We start from the raw sequence: 18,357 nt of genomic DNA, 5'->3' as shown, positions 1-18,357 counted from the left end.
CAGGCAGATTCTTAACCACTGCACCACTAGGGAAGTCCGGAAGTCACACAATATTAATTCTACCACATTCTATTGGTCAGAGAAAACTCATAGCATCCCAGACTAAAGGAGTGGGAAGATAAGTCACCTTTTGATGGAAGTTGCAACAATGTTACACGACAATGACAGCTGTGTATAGAGATGGAAAAAGATGTTTAACCATCATTGTAAACAATTTTTGTAAACAATGCTCCCCAAAGAATGTGGACATTTTAATTTTGATGTATCTTTTCAATTAGGAGAATATTGTAATATTCAGATCACTGTAGAATAATAATGCAAGAATGATACAAGACACATTGTAAAGGAACTCACTAACTGATTAGATATGAGGTGCTAGGCAAGAACAGAAGATTCTTTTAATGTTGTTCAGAACTAGGTCTCTAACGTCATTGACCAAGTTTAGAATATTAGGACTGGGGGAGACCATAGGACTAATTTGTTCCAACCCCATCTAATGTTGAGATTCCCTCTTCAAACACATTCCTAACGTACTTGAGCACCTCCATTTGTAGGCACATCTCTGTCTCCTAGGATAGCCCATTCCTTTTTTGAAGAGTCCTGCTAAATGGGTCTCTCCTGATTTGAGCCAAATATTGCTTCCCTCCTCAGTCCTGCTGTTAATCTGTAGAGGCCAGAGAATGATTGCATTCATCCTTTGCCATAAGGGCTTCAACAACTGAAGTTCACTACTGTGTCCTCCTTTAGTCTTTTCTTCTCTTGATTAAACTTGCCCAGGTCCTTCTCCCATTTCCCATATCACGTAACTTCCAGAATTGTCATCCTCTCTAAGGATAGCAGAATTTGGATATGTTCCTCATCGTCAATCTCTCTCAAACTACAGTGTCCAGAACAGAACACAGTTCACAAGGATGGCCTGACTAGCATATAACAAAGCAGACCAATTAACTCTTTTTCTTGGACATGTCATTTTGGTTAATAAAACCAAGGCTGCACTAGCTTTTTGGGAAGCTACATCTTATACTTTACTCATTTCTACTTTCAGTACTTTCAGTTTCTTTTTTTCCAAGTATACTCCTTTCAGTACTGTGCCAGGAGTCACTTGAAAAATCCTATCCTTCCAAGCCAGGAGCTTTTTGCTAATTTTCCATGGACAATCCTTTATTTTTAAAAAAAATAGGTTTAATAAACTCTCATTCATATTCCTACAGAGTGATATTACCAGTACTTGGCCATTCTTTTCCCAAATGATAATTTATGCATTGCACGCTTTACAAGGGAAGGGAACAAAACATGAGGTACTCTGCAAAAAATGCTATATCTTGCTTTCTGTCCTGAGGAAATACGTATGCTGGCTATTTTGTAATTTTTAAGTATAGAGGAAGCCCACTTCTCGCTGTCCCAAATGAGAACGGAAAACTCCGATTAGACGTTAAGACTAAGATGAAATAAACAGGTGATGCCAACGGAGCTTGGTTCTTCTGAGAGAGTGAAGAAGGGTGGGGTTTATACTTTTCAGCAAGAAACATTATAAATAGGATTGAAAAACCATTACAGGTCAAAACTAATTGCTCTTTAATATTATCTCTATTATCTTTTGTTGAAAAATTCTTTTTTTTTTTGAGTTCAAAATCTTTCACTTGCTCCCTTATGAAAATAATCAGTTGATCAATTCAGAGCCTGGAAAGGAGAAGTATTCCCTCATCTTTGACTAAGAATTCCCCTAAAATAAGAACAGGCTTTTTCTCAACATAAATATAAAGTTTTATATTTATTTATATATCTTAAAGATCACTCATAATCCTACCACCTGAAGCTAAACAGTCTAATATATTGGAGTAAGTTGTTCTAGTTATTTTTTTTCGCTCTGTGTGTGTGTGTGTGTGTGTGTGTGTGTGTGTGACAAACTCAGAAGTGTGTGCTACAGGCCAAGGGCAAAAAAACACGTTATCTCACATGTGCTTCTGACTGATTATTAGAGACTACTCATGGACTAAAGCGGATTCTAAGGCAAGGACACCGTGAGGATTAATAATGGCTGCCTTCTTTCCTTCATTCTTTCATCCTTTGTTTCTTTTTAAAAAAATTTTTTTTTGATTACAGAAAATTTCAAACATAAAACAGAATAAGCAAAATAATGGGAAACCCCATGTACCCATTACCTAGCTTCCACAACTATCAACATTCTGCCATTTTTGTTTCATCTATATCTCCCGCCCAATTCCCAAGCTACTTGATTATTACATTTGGTAAGAATGGCATATGTTAAAATGTACGTATTTCAACTGCACAATTTTGAAAAATGGATACATCCATGTAATCTACACCCATGTCCAGAGTTCCCTTTGCAATCAATCCTGCCCCTCCTCCATGGGCAACCAGAATTCTGACTCATCTAGAACTTCATATACATATCCAAATACATATACATAAACTTATACACAGACATAAACATATACATGTACATAAACATATACATATACAGTATGTTCTCTTTTGTGTCTGGGTTCTTCATTCAGCATAGTACCTGTGAGATCCATCCATGTGATTGTGTGTTTCAGAAGTTCGTTTTGGTTTTTGCTGAATGTATGAAGATACAATGGTTTGTTTATCCATTTTTCTGAGCTATTTCCAGTTTGGGCTCTTATGAATAAAAGTGATGTAAACATTCTGGTGCACATTGTGTGTGTGCTTGTGTGTGTGGGTGGGTAGATATAATTTTATTTTTCTTGAATAAATACCCAGAAGAAGAATGGCTGGGTCACAAAGCAGGAGTATGTTAGTTTTATAAGAAACGGTCAGACTTTTTTCCAAAGTGGTTGTAACCTTTTCCCACATCACCAACAATGTAGGAAAGTTCTAGTTGTTCTACATTCTCACACACATTACGTATTATCAACCATTCCAGAGAGTATGTTAGTGTTACATGCTGGTCCAGTCATTAGGATGACCTAACACCCACACTTCTAGGTTAAGGTCGCAATGTCTATGGTGTCACGAGGGCTGCTTCCTGACCAGCTAGCGGCTGCGTTATGGAGACAGAGTTGGCGGGAATAAGCACCGGTGACGGTGTCTTGGAAGGCTCAGGACAGCTGAACGATCAAGCTAGGTCTACAGAGCAAACCATCATGCTGGAAATAGAAGCTGTCAGAACTCTTGTGGGCTTAGGAAGCATACACCCTCCTGCCGCACGGAAACCAAGCCGCACTTCCCTGAGAGCCACGTGGACCACCGCGCGCACGAAAAGCGCTCTGCCCAGCACCTGAGCTTGTCCACGCAGGTTCTCCTCTCTGCCATTCTCTAATACATGAGCTCCAGCCACCAGCAACGGCAGGATTTGGAGGGCAGTGGCCGACAACTCGCAGCTCAGTCACCTCTTTGAAGATGACACCAATTCTCAGGTTCGTGAAATGTTGTATCGCAGGAAGGACAGCTGGTGCCTGGGCCCCAGCGCCCGGAAGGAGTCCCACATGGCCTCATCCAGCGCCAAAACCTCTCACGGCAGAAGAAGCCCTGTGCTGCTAACACCTGTCCAGGTTATTCAAGAATTTAAATCCGTGGGCGTGCTTGTGGCTCCTGTCACCTGTAATCCTACTAACTTGAAGGTGTGTGTGAGGCATCCAAGAAAAGATGATTCCACAGAGAGCTGGAGGGATAGAGGATGTGGTCAGTGGGGTGGGGGGGCTTGAATCAGGGGTTCCAGAGGAGCGGTTTCCAATGGTAACGGTGAGGGGAGTGACCCCGGCGGGGGGACTACCGGGTTGAGGTGGTGGGGAAAGAGGACTCCCTCATTGGCTCTGAGAAAGTAAGGGCTTGACACCAGGAAGTCGGCTGCGTGCATTGTAGGCACAGTTGACTTCCCAGAGTGATGGTGGTAGCTGAGGCGGAGCTGAACATGACTAGGCTACAGAAGGCTCCATTCGTAGTGGGCAAATGTCTACAGGTCAGAAGGGAACAGCAATGGGGACGGGGAGCAGAGGGCTGCACAGCAATTGGCATGAACTTGGGGCAGAGACTTACACAGGAAGATTGAGGAGTGATGGAAGAAATATTGGTTTGGCCAAAAAGTTTGTTTGGGTTTTTCTGTAACATCTATGGTCATGCTGATTTCATTGATTATTTATACCCTGCCTCATTCCCAAAAAAGGACTCGAAGCAGGGATTATTGGTTAGATAGTGCCATGATTCTTTCTGTGGAATATATCCTTCGGTCCTCTCTTGTGAAAACATAAATAGGAATATTACATATAAGCCACTCTCTGGCCTTAAGGCATGCAATTCAAGCAGTTCTTAATGATTATTAAATATTAATGAATGGATTTATTTCTTTTTCAAACTTTTTGCGTGCTGTCTGTCTTGCGGGGTTTTAGTTCCCTGACCAGGGATTGAACCTGGTCATGGTGGTGAAAGAGCCGAGTACTAACCACTGGACCGCCAGGGAACTCTCCATGAATAGATTTATTTGTTAATGTATTCCATTGTAAATACAATGATTAATCTCATTCTCAGATGAAACACCAATAAGTCTAATGATCTTATATTTGATAGAGCACCATAGAATTATCAGTAGTTGAATAACTGTTTTAATAAGTATATTCTACGTAAATTCTGTTCCAAGTGGTGAACTCAAAAGAAAATACATAGGAGGGGTGGGGGAAGGAAGCATTGGGAGTTTGGGGTTAGCGGAAGCCAACTATTATATAGAGACTGCATAAACAACGAGGTCCTACTGTATAGCCCAGGGAGCCATATACAATATCCTGTGATAAACCGTAATGGAAAAGAATATAAAAAAGAATGCATGTATATGTATAACTGAATCACTTTGCTGTTCAGCAGAAATTAACACAACATTGTAAATCAACTATACTTCAATTAAAGAAAAAGAAAATACAATTCTTAGAAACACTTTCATGCCCTGTATTAAGTTAAAAATAGCTGTCACATTACATGGTGTGGAAATCTGAGATTCATTTTTATGAACAGTAACTATTCACCCTCCCCTGTGAGTGTCAACATTTGAGGTTTTCACTTGACCATCGGATGCTCAAAGACAACCCTCTGCTGCTTCTGGGCCTTTTCATAGAGGGCTGGTAAGCGGCTGTCCAGATAACCTGAATAACAGAATTAGATGGGCTGGGTTCAAGATAGCAGTTCACCACTTACTGGCCATGTGATCTTGGACATCCATTTATTCCCTCTAAACATGTTTCCTCATCTGTAAAATGGGAATAATAAGAGCTCCGTCATCTTTGGGTTTTCACAAGGATTAAGGCAATGTTTGCCTGTAAACTGCAGTTTAGCACAGTGCCTAGCACAGAGTACCCTTAACGAGTAGCCACATGCAGCTTCTTCCATAAATACTAGACGTTTAGGCGTGCTTCCCTAAGGTGCAGCTGGGTCCAGTTCTCACATGATGACTGGATGCTTGGGCCACTGGCTCTGAAAACCATACCCTGCTAAACGTCGTGGAGAGACAAAGGAGTGCGATGAAGGTAAGTCAGAGTTAGAACAGAGAACTAGACGGTCCAGACACAGGTTTCCTCTTGTCTCCCCACTGCCTGGTGATCTACTCTCTCTCTCTGCTTTCCACCACTTGTCCAAGCAGAAGGACCCATCTTGGCCTTTGCCTGCTACACAGCAGTCTCCTGAGAATAAAAGAAATAGTATTAGGATTGGCTTTACAGCTTTTTGCAATATGTGCTTGTTATAGAGCCAAGAAACCTTTCTTGCCACATAATTTCATTAAACACCATACTCACAGATCACTCATTGTCCAGATGTTCACACCACAAACTTGTGATTCGTTATAGGCACCCATGAAGCCCTCCTAGCATTAGCCAAGCCCAACCCTTACTCTGCTCTTCGTTGCAGTTGACAAGCAGGCCTGTGCCCAATAACTGCCTGTGGAGATTCACCTTCAAGACTGCTACCACCACCCCATCCCAAAATGAAGTATCTGTTTGTCCAGGGCATTGGTTTCTCATATTATGGTGCCCTTCAGCCTACAGTGAATGCCTCTATGGTGGGTAATGCCAGGAAATTAATCATTATACTAAGAGCATAGCATGTTGGCTAAATAGCTAATTTTTTAAAACTGCTTTTTTGACCTATAGTTGTTGCTTGTAGCACAAAACATAATCTCCTGGATATGTCACTGAGCAACACAACAAAGGATATTAATGGTGTCAAGAAGCCATAGCTGGTGGGTAAACCATGTCAAGGTTAGCGATTCTCTGTGGCCAGGTCATCAGTCCTTACAGTCCATGAAGCGGCCAAGAAGTACTCCTGTAAGGAGGCAGGCTTCTGAGGTCTTTCAGACACCCTTTGATTTCTGTGGTGAAGCTTGGAAGCCGAGCATTTAGGAGCTCATGTTGGAAAGCCCTCTGGGGAGTCACATAGGTGTGGGAGAATCAGCAATACTACCATGCCTTTAAAGAATTATGTTTCAGGGCTTCCCTGGTGGCGCAGTGGTTGAGAGTCCGCCTGCCGATGCTAGGGGACGCGTGTTCGTGCCCCGGTCCGGGAAGATCCCACATGCCGCGGAGCGGCTGGACCCGTGAGCCATGGCCGCTGAGCCTGCGCGTCCGGAGCCTGTGCTCCGCAACGGGAGAGGCCGCAACAGTGAGAGGCCCGCGTACCGCAAAAAAAAAAAAAAAAAGAATTATGTTTCAGCTATGCTTGTGGTTTTTACAGGAAACCTGGAGACCATGACAAACATAGCATCTGGCCTAGAGCCTGCCTATTCATTTCCTAAATGGTATCTTGTGAGGAGGAGAACTTTTTAATTTTTATGAAATATAATTTTTCAATATTTAATCTTACTTTCTGTTAATATGGTGAATTATGTAGAATATTTTTACCTTATATTGCTAGGATAATTCCACTCAGTCATGAAGTATTTTATATTTTACATATTGCTAGATACAATTGCTAATACTTGATACAATATTTTTGGATTTGTGCTTCCCTTATTGGAATGCCTTTGACAAGTTTTAGTATCAGGGTTATTCTATTTTCTGAAAGACCTTGTGTAAAATTGTTATTATTTCTTTTTGAGATGTTCAATAGAATTTACCAGTGAAATAATTTGAGCCTGGGGTTTTGTTTGCATAGATGTTTCTAATAATAATTTCAATTACTTTGACACATATAAGGCTATTCAGATTTTCTATTTCATCTTGTATCAGTTTTGACCGTTTTGTTTTTCAAGTGCATTTTATCTCGTTTGTCTAATGTATTGGCATACTATTTCCCTTTTGACATCTGTAGAATCTATAGGGATATCTGCTCCTTCATTCCTAATACTGGTTGTTTGGTTTTATTCTCTCTCTCTCTTTTTTTTTTTTTGGTCTGTCTTGCTAGGGTTTCATTGATTTTATTAACCTCTTAAAAAAACCAACGTTTGACTTAGTACAATTTTTATGTTGTTTTTATATTTTTCATTTCATTGATGTCTGCTCTTATCTTGATAATTTCCTTTCTACTAACTTTGGATTCAGTTTGGTATTATTTTTTCTAGGATCATAAGATAGAAATGTAACAATTATTTTTACCCATTCTTTTTCTGTAATATAAGCATTTATTATGAATCAATTCCAAGCATGCTTTAGCTGCCAATAACAAAGTTTGCTATTTCGTATTTCCATTTTCTTTCCATTTGAAATATTATCTACCTTCCCTTTTGATTTATTTGTGCCATGAGTTATTTAGAAATATGTCGTTTTATTTCCAAATAATTAGGGCTTCTCTAGCTTTATTATTGTAATTGATATCTAATGTACTTTCATTGCAATCAGAAAAGTAAACTCTCAAAACAAACTTCTGAAATGTATTAAAACTTGATTTATGTCCTTGTATATGGTCTATGTTGGTGTACATTCCATACGTATGTAAAAAGAAAGGAGGATGTATATTCTGCAGTTGTTTGGTGTTGTATTTTATAAATGCCAGTTTGGTTAAAGTGGTTGATAGTGTTCTACAAATCTTCTGTATGCTTACTTATTTTCTGTCTAGCTCTATCAGTTATTGAGATGGGGTGTTTACCTCTGATTATGTTTGTGTGTTTATCTTTTTCTCTCTTTAATATAGACAAATTTGTTTCATTGACATTTTTGGCTGTGTTTTAGGCACACGTAGAGTTAGAATTTTTATGTCCTCCTAATGTATTGTTTATTATCATTAAGAAATGCCCCTCTTTCTCTCTAATAAAACTATTTATTTTGAACTGTATTTAGTATAGTCACTCTGGATTTCTTATAGTATTATTTATATATTATTTTCCATCTTTTAGCTTTCAACCTATTTGTGAATGTTCATTTAAAGTTCATTTTTTGTAGATATAGGTAGGTCCACCTGTTGTTTTGTCTGTTTAAACTATATTTTTTACATTTCGCCCCAGCTTTATTGAGATATTATTGTCATATAATGTACATAAGTTCAAGGTTTACAACATGATTTGATACACATATATATTACAAAATTATTACCACCATAAGGTAACACCTCCATCCCCTCATATAACTACCACTTCTTTTCTGTGGGGAGAATATTTAAGATCTACTCTCTTAACAATTTTCAAATATATAATACAGTATTGTTAATTATAGTCACCATGCTGTGTATCAGATCTCCAGAACTTAGTCATATTTTATTTAGTTGGGAGTTTGTACATTTGACCAACATCTCTCCATTTTCCCTACCCCCCAGCCCCTGCAAACACCACTCTACTCTCTATGAGTTCAGCTTTTTCAGATTCTGCATATAAGTAAGAATATACAGTATTTGTCTTTCTCTGTCTGACTTATTTAATGTAGCATAATGCCCTCAAGATTCATCCATGTTGTCGCAAAGAGCAGGATTTCCTTCTTTTTTGTGGCCGAATAATATTCTAGTGTGTGTGTGTGTGTGTTATTTTCCTTATCAATTCATCCATCAGTGGACATTTAGGTTGTTTCCATGTCTTAGCTATTGTGAATAATGCTGCAATGAATGTGGTATGGATATTTCTTTGAGACAGTGTTTTCATTTCCTTCAGATGTACACCCAGAAGTGTGATTGCTGAATCACATCGTATTTCTATTTTTAGTTTTCTGAGGAACCTCCATACCATACCAATTTCCATTCCCACCAACAGTGCAAGAGGGTTCCCTTTCCTCCACACCCTCATCACACTTATCTCTTGTCTTTTTGACAACAGCCATTCTGACTGGTGTGAGGTGACATCTCATTGTGGGTTTGATTTGCATTTCCCTGATGATTAGTGATGTTGAGCAACTTTTCATGTACCAGTTGGCCATTCATATATCTTTAGAAAAACATCTATTCAAGTCCTTTGCCCATTTTTGAATCAGATTGGTTAGGTTTTTGGTTTTGGGTTTTTGCTTTTTTTTTTTTGCTATTGAATTGTATGAGTCCGTTGCATATTTTAGATATTAACCCCCATCAGAGAGATGGCTTGCAAATATTTTCTCCCATTCTATAGGTTGCCTTTTTATTTTTCTGATTTCTTTTGTTGTACAGAGCTCTTTAGTTTGATATCATCCCACTTGTTCATTTTTGCATTTGTTGCTTGCACTTTTGGTGTCATATCTAAAAAATCTTTGCCAAGACCAATGTTAAGGAGCCTTTAAGCCTCATTAAAGTGTCCTTTACTCAAGATTTACTGTATCTCCTCTGCTATGGTGCTATCTTCCTGACAACTCTACCGTATGCCCTTTGTGAGATGAAGTTTTTCACTCTGGCTGGTGAGAACACAGAATACTCCCATCCCTATGGGAGCTTTGGAAATTGTTCAGCCTAATGGTTTACAGTGATTCTATTTCCTGTGCCTGGTAGTTTCCTCTCATGCATGCACAGGAGTAATAAGCCTAAGACTCAAGGGAACACTTCTGCAGACCTCTGGAGTTTTCCCTCTGCAGCTTTCTCCTCTCTGGTACTCTGTCCCATGATTACCAGCTGCTTAGGCCTCCCTGAATCTTGTTCTTTGACTTTTCAAATTCAGGCCGTGTTTGGGTTCCCCCTCACTCTGCGCTGTAGCTTGAAAACACCTCCCAGCAATAAGTTGGGGCAACTGGGGGGAGCACCTCATTTATTTCTTTTCTCTTTATGATAATAGTCCTGTGCTTCCTGTTGTCCAGCCTGAAAACAATTGATTCATTTATTTATCCAGTTTTATAGTTGCTTAAGCCAGGAGAGTAAATCTGATCCTGATCACTCTACTGTGGATGACTGTAGAACTCTGTGACAAATTTCATGGCTTCTTATTTCGTGTTGATCTTTTTTTTTAATTTTTTTTTTTTGCGGTACACAGACCTCTCACTGTTGTGGCCTCTCCCACTGCAGAGCACAGGCTCAGCGGCCATGGCTCACGGGCCCAGCCGCTCCACGGCACGTGGGATCCTCCCAGACCGGGGCACGAACCCATGTCCCCTGCAACGGCAGGCGGACTCTCAACCACTGCACCACCAGGGAAGCCCTCGTGTTGATCTTTTAAAGCTTTTCTTTTCTTTCTTTAAGTACAGCAAGCGTAGCTCTTTTATATTTGATTACACATTGTTCCAATTTCCCAGGTCTTTGTGGATTATGATTTTTCTATTGTTGTATAACAAGTTACTACAAATTTAGTCACTTAAATCAACAACCAATTACCAGCTCACAGTTCTGCCTGTCAGAAATTCAGGCAGAATTCTTTGCTTGGGGTTTCACACATCTAAAATTCAGGATTTGGGCTGGCTGCGTGCTCATGTGTAGCTGAGAGTCTTCTTCCAAGCTGACATTGTTGTGACAGAATTAAATTTCTTGCAGTTGTAGGACTGAGTTCGCAGTTTCCGTGTTGACTGTCAGCTGGGGGGCGCTCTTGTTCCCAGATACTGTCTGCATCCCCTGCCACGTGGCCTTCTCCATCTTCAGAGCCAGCAACAGAGATTCTCCCTTGTGCCAAATCCCTCTCATGCTTCAAATCTCTTCATCAGAAAGAGTCCAGTAAATTATCCTCTGTAGGCCTGATTAAGTCAGGCCCACTGAGGATAATCTCCTTATCTTAAAGTCAGCTGATTTGAGACCTTAATTATGTCTGCAAAATCCCACTACAGCAGCACCTAGATTAATGTTTGATTGAATAACTAGGGCAGGAATCTTGGGGACTTAGAATTTTGCCTACCGCATTTGGTATGTTTCTATTGCCTATAGTTTCACTTGATTCTTGCTCATGGTGTCCTGTTTCCTAATGTATCTAGTTCTAGTTGCCTGTTTACTTGATATTTTATTAGAAGCTTTATTAACAGGAATTATATGAGGCCTAGAATGATAGCTTCCTCCTCCAGAGGACTTTTTGTTTGCTTACAGGAGGGGCCTGTGGGCATTACTTTTCCAGGAACACCTTAATACAAATTTAAGGTGTGTGTTTGTCCAGACCACCCAAGACCATTCGTGGTCTGGTTTACTTCTGGTTCACCTCTACCCTGAGGATATAACCCTTTGGTGTGGCAACTTAAGAGTGGCTGGTAATTTATTCAGTCTTTTCCCCGCTACGAGGACCCTGGGATTTGATCACTGTCCTCCTCATGCCAGGATGTTGCCCAAAATGCAGGGCTGCTTTTTCAGGTCAGTTTCACAGTTGTTTCTCTCACAGTGGAAAATACACTCAGAGCCAATGTGGCTCTGAGTGTTGGGATTCCCTCTTCGTTCTCCTCCTAGATTTTGGTTATTTCTCTAGTTCTTTTGTGCTTTAATAATATGTTTTATATTGCATCTAACTTGTTTTAGATGTACTCTATAGAAGATTATTCTGATTGTCTAGCTGCCAGTTTTAGAAGTGGATGCTATCTCCATTGTTTTCTAGTTTTAATGTTATTTTTAAGGAACTTGATGCCATTTTGATTCCTGTTCCCTTGTATGTGACCAGTTATTTTTTTCTCCATGGAACATTTTAGGACCCAGCTCTGGTTTTGTATAATTTCATGATGATGTGCCTAGTATGGGTAATTTTTCCCTTTGTGCTGAGCACTTAGTGGGTTCTTTTGATCTGGAAACTCATATCCTTCAGTTCCAGGAAGTTGTCTAATATACTTTGTAATTTCCTTGTCTATGATTTTACTATTCTCCCTTTCTAAAACTTTAAGTAATTGGATGTTTGGCTTCTTGTAATGATCCTCTAGTTTTCTTGTCTTTATTCCCTTGTATTCCCTTTATTCCCCTTTTCTCTTTTTCTTCTATTTCACTGAGATTTGCTCAAATTTATCTTCCAATCTTTCATTAAATTTTCACATCAGCAATTACATATTTAATTTCTGAGAGCTCTACCTTGTTTTCAGAATATTCCTTTAAAATACCATCCTGTTTGGGGCTTCCCTGTTGGCGCAGTGGTTGAGAGTCCGTCTGCCTATGCAGGGGACACGGTTTCGTGCCCCAGTCCATGAAGATCCCATGTGCCGTGGAGCGGCTGGCCCCGTGAGCCATGGCCGCTGAGCCTGCGCGTCCGGAGCCTGTGCTCCGCAACGGGAGAGGCCACAACAGTAAGAGGCCGCAAAAACAAACAAACAAACAAAAAAAACCATCCTGTTTATGCTCAGTGATGGGATTTTCTCTGATTATCAGGGGATATAAATTACAATGTCATTTAAAGTTTTCTTTTATTCAATGCATTATCTCTATTTCCTCCAAGTTCTTTACTTTTATTCATTCTGAACTCTGTTGTTAATAGTCTTTGCTTGAATGTGTAGTGATTATTTGCTATCCATTCATATTTATTAGTGAGTTACTAAAAATCTCACTGGAATTTCTACATTTGGGGACCAAGACTTTCTGTATGTGAAATGACCATGAATCAGGAACCTGACTCTTGGTGGGAGACAGCTAAGTGTATGTGTGTGTGTGTGTGTGTGTGTGTAGCATTTTGTTTAGGCCAGTTTTCACAAAGAGGATTTCTCTGATCTCTAATCTTTGGGGCCCCTGTTTTGGGAGCCAACAGAGAAAACAGGGCTGTGGACTCTCAATGTTCAATATGAAAACTTGTAACTAATTCCCTTATTTTCAGTATAGAACCTTACTTCAGGCCTCATCAGTTCAATCTGGTATCCTCCAGTCCAAAATCCCTCCTGTCATTTCACTCTTTTGTCTTTTCTCTATATATCTGCTTCGTTCTTGTAGTGACAAAGTGACTTTCTCTGAAATCTCTTAGATTTCCCTCTTCCATATCATTTACTTGCATGAGGCTGTGGTATATCATGGTGGCAACTCCCAGCCAGCATTCTATTATATTTTTTTTCAATCATATAAGTGTTCCAGTGTATCGATGTTTCAAATTCAAGTTCTTAGGAAAAAGAATCAAATTAACCCAACTTAGACCAGGGGTTCCATTTTGGTCGTATCAGCTGCAAGGGGGGAAAGCAGGTCATCTACAGCTTATAGAAACCTTTTAAAACTTCTATATAGCAGAAAAACATCATAAACAAAATTAAAAGGCAAAGTACAAGCTGGGAAAAAATTTGCAATCCATATAAGAGACAAAGGGTTAATAGATGCATAGATGAGGAGACAATACATACGAATAGAACTAAAATAAACACCTGATAGCAGAAAAATGGGTAAAGGGCTTGAAAATGCCATTCACACTAGTGACAAGTAAATATATGGGAAAACATTCAACACCAAACAGTAATAAAAGCAATAAAATTTAAACAGAAAAGTTTTTACCTATGACATAAAAAGGAATAATGATATTCAGGATTAATGGTAGCCCATGTAAGTAGTCACCCTCAGACACTGCTGATAAATTTGTAAATTGAAATTGGTATAATCTTTCTTGAGGCTTTTTGGTATCATATCTAAAAGGAATTAAAAGGAAGCATTCCTGGAGCGCTTGGTGTGCTGGGCACTTGGGCAGAGGCTGGGGGTTGGCTGCAGGGAGCTGGGGGGCGTGGGATGCTGACAGTATGCAGCTCTGAGGCCCGGTATGGAGCCCCAGGGACCTGAGGTGAGGTACCCAACCAACCACGATGGGGCACCAGTGCCGAGGCTCTCAGTGGGCTTTAGACCACCCTTCCCTTTGCTGAGAGTGCTCCTGGGGAGTCTGAGGACCTCACAGTCAAGGCCTTGCCCTTAGGATCTGCTAAGCCAAAGGTCCCATTGACTGCATCAATCATCATGGCAGGCACTTCACCTGGATTATCACATTTAACCCTCACAAATCCATGGAGTGAGTGCTACTATTACCCTGGGTCTTGCAGAAGATGTCAATATTACTTTTGAAGATCAACAAGAGATAATTTTGCATGGACTGACTAGAAGAACAGAGCTAAAGGAAGAAATAGAAGTGATAAAGCAACAATTCCAAAAGCTAGAAGATGCTTGTGATGACATCACGCTGCCAGATGACTACTTAATGACACCTTATCCAATTGGTGATGCTTTCACTAGCCGTTTTCAAGAAGAAACACCATAAATGGTAGAAGAAAAATTTGCAAGAGGAAAATGACATCTTAGAATTCATAGTGGAATCAAATCAGCAAGTGTGAGCAGATTGGAAAGTTCAATTACATGCCAAAATTAGGATCAATATAAACCTCAAAGCTGATGAGCATTAAAAGTTCTATACCTTTTTTTTTGGCCATGCCACATGGCATACAGGATCTTACTTCCCCAACCAGGGCCCGAATCTGGGCCCCTTGCAGTAGAAGCATAGAGTCCTAACCACTGGACCACCAGGGAATTCCCAATATACTTTAAATTTTTTATTTAATACATCCAAATATTGTTTAAAATGAAAAAATAAGCATTTCTTTTGACCCAGCAATTTCACTTCTAAAGACTGCATCCTAAGAAAAATAAACATAGATGTATATTAAAAGCGACACGTGTTCAACAGAATATTACTGACAATAGAGAAAAACAGTAAACAACCTTAATGTCCAACAATAGGAGACCGGTTAAAGATATGTATGGCACATGCATGCAATGGAATAATGGAATATAATATGTATACTGTATATAATACTGGAATATATTTATTCACTATGTACATACATATTTATTAACATTCATGTTCTGAACATATTTAATGACATGAATTATGTCATTTTAAACCTAAAAGCAAGTTACAAAATTTTATATATCTAACATGCTCTTATTTTTGTAAAAAATAGAATAATGCATAAAAACGAAAGGCTACACATTCTCAAGCTAATAATAGTTATCTCTGGGTAGTGACATTAGGAGTCATTTTACTTTTTTCTTTGTAGTTTTTTTAATTTTCAGAAATTCCACAGTGAACACATATCCCTTCTGTAAATATGAAAAACAAGTAAATGTTATTTTATGTATTAAATAAAGAGATCTTGTATTGTGGAACAATTTATTGGTTACTTCAAAGCACAGGCGGTCTTACAATAGGCAAACGCTTGTCCAATTTTCAGGTCTGTACAGACCTGGAATTTCTGTGCTAAAGGGCAAGTAGTAAATAAGAGATAATATGCCTTCCTGTCTTCTTGCGGGGAGGCCAGGCTACCCTGTTACATGGGGAAATGGGGAGGCGGCTGCTGATGGGGAACTGATCATTTTTTCAGTGCTCAATCAGTCTCTCTCTCTGTTTTTGTTTTTTGTTTTTTTTGGCCACGCCGCATGGCATGCAGGATCTTAGTTCCCCCACCAGGGATTGAACCCGTGCCCCCTACATTGGGAGAGTGGAGTCTTAACCACTGGACCAACAGGGAAGTCACTCAATCAATCTTATAATTGGTAGAAATTCTTTCCAGAGTCTGTCAGTAGGTTGTCTCTCAATCTTACTTTTCACTGCTGCTGAGTTTTCATCTTTTTATGTGCATTTTAGAGGGAAATTGTATGAGACTGCAATAGATATGCTAGCCTGAAATCCTTTTAAAACTAAATGTATAGGAAGAATTCTCTCTCTTGATCTACAACTTTCTTGTCATATATGTGATGGTACCTTAAGTGGGCCTTTTTTCTTTTATAATATTGCTTCACAGAGACCAGTAATTCCTCCCACTTCATCATCACTCTAGGAAACTGGGCATGGATTCCTGACATATTGGGGGGAATTGTCTTGTTTTTTGTATTTATCCCGGATCTCTGAAACAGAGGACCTGTAACCCACTCCCAGATGCAGAAGAAAGGAATGCGACAGGCAGGGACTGGGTTCTGGGAACAACGAGCTTTGTCATTTCCAAAGATCACCTCTGGGGGCTGAGGCTGCTTTGGCTCTGGTTTTCTGAATCGTGACTCTGAGATCTTTTCTGAAACGGGAACATTATTAGGAGCCCAAGTTGAAGGCCCTGGAATCAGTTCTGCTCTCTTGGTCCGCAGGAAATCCAGACATCTTGTAGTTGTTAACGTGTTTGGGGTAAAATCACCCTGAAAGTTTGATTACACCTATATAGAAATTAAAGTGGCTGCAAGAAAAAAAATAACTGTACACAGATCCCACTTCTGGCATATCATGTGTTGATAAAACCACTCTTCGAAATTTTTTGCTAAAGTGGTAATAAAATGGATGGACAAAATGGCTAGTTACATGCGGCTTTTATAGAGATTGGGAAGCGAGGCTTTCTTAGAAGGTCACTGCAATTTTCTCCTAATATAATTTGCTTTGACCTGTCAAAATAAAACTTCTTTTGAATTACATATTTGCTTTTAATCCTAATACCTTATGTGTGCTCTCCTGCAAATGTATCATTAAGTTATACAGTTTTAAGTTTGAAATGGAGCGAATTGAAAAAATGTAAAAATTATCTTTCGAAAATAATGATGTAGCTCTAGAGAGGAGTTGCGATTCAGTTTTGTGTGTGTCTTTGATTTATTCTCACCCAAATTCACAAACCTGAAAAATCCTGAAAGCCAGTCTCAGATTTTTTTTTTAGATTGAAGAAAGTTTGGATATCATCTAAACCTAATTCCTAATTTTATAGAAGAGAAAACTAGGATTCTCTAAGATTAAATATGTAAACCTAGGATCATACAGCAGAGTCTTAAAATCACGCTTTCCAGCATATTTATGAGATAATGAAATGAACGATACGCAGCCTGCAGAGGACACCACTGCAAAATCCCCTGATAACGAAGTCCTGTACTCATTTGTGGAGCAAATATTTTCTTTCTGCGAAGAAAGAAGAATCAGAGCATCTACTGCTTCTGCTATCCCTTAGCTATAAATTGAGCTCAGAATTTTTTTCAAAAGCCTATTTGGTAATTGCATAAAATCACAATTAGGGATGAGTCACTCTACACGCAAGCAAATTTTTATTGAGATTAATTTATGCTAATCAAGGTGAATGGGCTGACCATAAGCAATGGTATTAGCTAATGTAGATACATGGTCAAATTATCAGAGTGGTGGTGCTTTTACTAATAAGACAGTTTTTAATGAAACAGGCTCCCTCAACCCCTGCGCTACCGCTATAGACCTGTCAGTCCTTTACACCCCCTAAGGCCTATTCTTCCTAAGCTTTGACGTTAGCTAGCAGAAACTAAAAACGATTTCATAATTCTTTCACAAAAATCTTTCTGGCATTTAGTGTCTCGTTAGGCACCTAAGCAGTAGATAAATCTCAGCTTCATGGAATCCAACTGCCTCTGTCTCTAATGGAGATAAAACTAAAGAAAAGACCATCGATTTCTGACACCATCATGATTTCCTGCAAAATTATGTGAATATATTATTGTCCTTCTGATACGGACCCCTCTAGTGGTTGCCTTGTGGACTTTTAGAGAATAGCTACTAATAGACTTCCCTGGGAATGCACTGGTTGTCTAATGATGCTTCATTTTTCCATATAGTCCCTCCTTTTCAGAATGTGTTTATTGCCCCCAATTCTACAAGCACTGCCACCCCCATCTCCTTACCCATCTCTCAGCCTAAAAATGCTGCAGTGACTTCAAACCAGTACACAGTTTCATTTGATTTCATCTTGAATACATGTATGCATACCTGAAATATTTAAGAGGCCAGTTTGGATTAATGAAAATTTGATATTTCTGAATGTTTTAGATGACTAGCAATAAAAAAATTGTGTATGTAGAATGCTTTTATGCTTCTAGAAGAATTTCAAACCCATTGTTTCATGTGATCTCAGAACCTCACTGAGAAGTTCACAGCACAGTTATTAGCACCCTCATTTTCCATGTGAGGATCCAGAGGCTGAGAGGCTGAATGATTTTTACCAGCTTATTCACCGAGTAAGTCTTGTAGTAGAAACTGACACCTACATACCTTAACTCCTACCTAAATGACTTTTTCTCTACATGCAGCTAAAATGTTTCACTTTTTAGGCAATCTCATTGGTATTGGTGTTAGGCAATTTGCACCAAAGAATTGAACGATATTATTTAAATGAACTTTACCAT

At 39.3% G+C, this 18,357-nt stretch overlaps 1 pseudogene; it reads left to right on the top strand.

Moving 5' to 3' along the window:
* Positions 1 to 3,410: 3,410 nt before the first annotated feature.
* Positions 3,411 to 14,585, top strand: LOC112404079 (prefoldin subunit 4 pseudogene; annotated as a pseudogene).
* The last annotated feature ends 3,772 nt before the right edge of the window (positions 14,586 to 18,357 follow it).

This window comes from Neophocaena asiaeorientalis, unplaced genomic scaffold (assembly GCF_003031525.2).
Source record: "Neophocaena asiaeorientalis asiaeorientalis breed wild unplaced genomic scaffold, Neophocaena_asiaeorientalis_V1.1 scaffold961, whole genome shotgun sequence".
Taxonomy (NCBI): domain Eukaryota; kingdom Metazoa; phylum Chordata; class Mammalia; order Artiodactyla; family Phocoenidae; genus Neophocaena; species Neophocaena asiaeorientalis.
The sequence above is the reverse complement of the archived record's forward strand: the minus strand, read 5'-3'. Positions and strand labels throughout refer to the sequence as shown.